Here is a 3166-nt window from a genome sequence, read left to right as displayed (position 1 = left end):
CTCTAGATCTACCAAATTCCATGTATAGGAAGGGCCTGGCAGATTACATACAAAATGATACAGTGTTGGCAAATCTAAAGTAGATTGAACAGAGATTGTATGGCAGATTGTAAGGTGTATGGTGATCTTTACAGATAGCGGAAAAATGTATTGGTGTCAGTGGTAACATATTGGGGGGAATTTATCAAAACTGGAGCAGATTTGCATGGCAACCAATCAGCTTCTATCTCTCATTTTCAAATCTCAACTGAGCAAACAGAAGAGAGATGCTGATTGGTTGCCATGGGCAACCGCTCCCGATTCCGTCTGCTCCAGTTTGATAAATTTGCCCCACTGTATGTGAGAAGTAGAAATTGCTAATCTCTGGACAATCCCTAGGCTTCTATGAACTCCTGAGGGCTTGTTTACACCAATTGCGTTGCGTTACAGAACACACCGCAATCACTCACAAAACTTCCCCCTTCGTTCTGGGGCAGGAGGAAGCGTGGCGGTGCATTGAAGTCAATGTAACCACAGCCACACTCCCCCTGCCCGCAGTGCGATTGCACACGAGGAAAAACATTGCCTGCGTTCCGTTCCACTGCAAACGCAAAAAAAATTAGAGCATGGAGCATTTTTTGCAGTTGCAGTGGAACAGAACGCAGGCAATGTTTTTCCTCGTGTGCAATCGCACTGCGGGCAGGGGGAGTGTGGCTGTGGTTACATTGACTTCAATGCACCGCCACGCTTCCTCCTGCCCCAGAACGAAGGGGGAAGTTTGAGAGCAATTGTGGTGCATTCTGGAACGCAACGCAATTGGTGTGAACAAGCCCTGAGGGAGAAAAGTATCCACATACTGAACATCACTGCCTGCCTCCATTCCTCTCTACCTAGGTCACATTTCCCATACAACAAAACACACTGCTCTGTCTGAACCCACTTCATGTAATTCACACATGGAGCAAACTCAGCACTGTGTTCACCCTCTGTCGATCCACTTACCTCACAGGTGACCCCTCTGTACCGCGCTCCCTCCAAGTCCAAGTGTCCCTGTGTGCAGAGCGGAGCAGCCATCTGTCATAGAGTCCTGCCGGTGACTAGAACTCCTGCCGCCTCCTCCCATCACGCGTCATTTCCTCTGATCACAGACCTCAGTGCAGCATCATCGATTCTGTGGCCGGTGATGTGTCGAAAGTGCGAACTTATCCGGCTGACTGCTCTTCACTGCTGGGCTCTCCCCTCCCGTCTGCTTCTGTGCCCGGGTCCCGCCCTCCCCCCTCTCCTCCACAAGAAGGCTCCGTAATTAAACGGAGCTTATACAAACATGCTGTCAGTACGCAGTACAAGGCGTTTGTCTAGGGCCGCTCCCAAGGAAAGTGCCGCTCTAGGCAAACGCCTTGTTTGCCTCGCGGTAAATACGCCCCTGGGTACGCCAATGTGAATCTGACCTGCTTCTGGTAGAGCGCTGAACAAATCTTATTGAAGGCTTTACACTTTCTCGCGTCCTCCGCCGAGTAGTCAGCAAAGAGCAGTACCTTGTGGCCGTCAACCTCTAGCGAGCGAGAGGAACGGTATTTCTGCATGATGAGGAATTTGTCCGCATAGTTCAGATACCTGACAATGACCGGTCTAGGATTAGCTCTGTCGGGCTGTTGCTGCCCCAATCTATGCGGGCATTCAACTACGCATGTGGAGGGGAGGCCCAAAGCCTCTGGTATGGTATTAGAGCATAGATGGGCTAGTACTTGCGGTTTGTAGGATTCAGGCACTCCTATGATCCGAAGATTGTTTCTTCTAGACCTATTTTCTAGGTCATCGATCTTGGTTAAGAGTGATTGAGAAATATCATCAAGCGCGGTCACTTTGGTGTTAGCTTCTAGCACTTCTTCCTCCAGTATTGAAATTCTCTGCTCTGCCTCTTTAAGAGATCTGGCCTGTATCGACAGGTCTTTGCGTATCTGTGAGAGGCCCTGTTGGATGGCAGCTCCCACTGCAGCTGTGATGGTAGGTTTGAGCAGATTTGCAACTGCCAAGTGCGATCTTTTCATGTGCCTCCTCGTCAGCACTCACCTCTTGTAAGAATGAGGGGGCTGAGGGTCGGTGTGGCGATTTGCCCCTGGCGCCCGCCATCTTGGCCCCCTCTGTGTCCCCCTCCCCCTCGCTCAATCGCGGCACTGATAATGAGCTGGACCGCGTCCCGGCCAGGACCTGTCCATTAGTGACAGCCGGCACAGCGGCATCCGAATGTGGGTTGGGAGGGCGGCGGTGCCGAATTTTTATTTGTTTTGTGGCCGCGGTTGCAGGAGCTCGGTCTCTCTGCAGCCGATCACATGGGTGCCGGAACCGGAAGTTTGCTTTTCATGGTATTTAATCACCACTGGGTTTTTATTTTTTATTATATAAAGAAGAAAAAAATACCAAACATTTAGAAGAAAAGAAAAAAATGTTTTCCCTACCTTATGTTACAAAAAAAAGTATTATAGTCTTATAGTTATAGTCTATAGTCTATAGTCACAGCAGTAGTGCTGACTTATTATAGTCAGCACTACTGCTGTGTACCTGTGACAATAAATAATGCTGATAGATTTAGTCATACCTACCTTTTAATATATTCCTATTGTTATTGATCCCATCTATTTATTGATTTTTTTAGTTTCTATTAGAAAGTGAACTTTACTTTAAATTAGTGTAAGACATCAACCAACACAAACACACACTAACCTTAGGTGATTAATAATATAAAAATATCAAACTATGAAACCATTTATAATATCTATCTATTCATTACCATGAGGGTCGATATATATATTTTTGTTTTTTAATTTTCTGTTTTTAATTCATTCTAATTTTTGTTTTTAAATCTACCTACTGCTTCTAAAATATTTTATTTTCTTTATTCCAGGTCATTCCATAATATGTCTTACATGGAGTCCTAAAATGTATCAATAGCTAAAACAATGTGAAGACTCACCGTCTCTCCTTGTACTAGAGACCATTGTCACCAAGAAGCAAATTGAGGGAAATCCAAAATGTTATAGTTATCCACAGGGCAAGCTGTAAGAGGAAATCTTCCAATTGGGACACTTTGTTCCTCACTTTAGGAGATTTCAAAAGACAGCCTTTTCTGGGACAGGAAATACACAGACAGAAAAAAAAAATACCTGGCAGGAGTTTTAACCATTCCCTA

Source organism: Nanorana parkeri, unplaced genomic scaffold, assembly GCF_000935625.1.
Source record: "Nanorana parkeri isolate BGI_ZX_2015 unplaced genomic scaffold, ASM93562v1 scaffold155, whole genome shotgun sequence".
NCBI lineage: Eukaryota > Metazoa > Chordata > Amphibia > Anura > Dicroglossidae > Nanorana > Nanorana parkeri.
Note: the sequence above shows the minus strand (reverse complement) of the source record.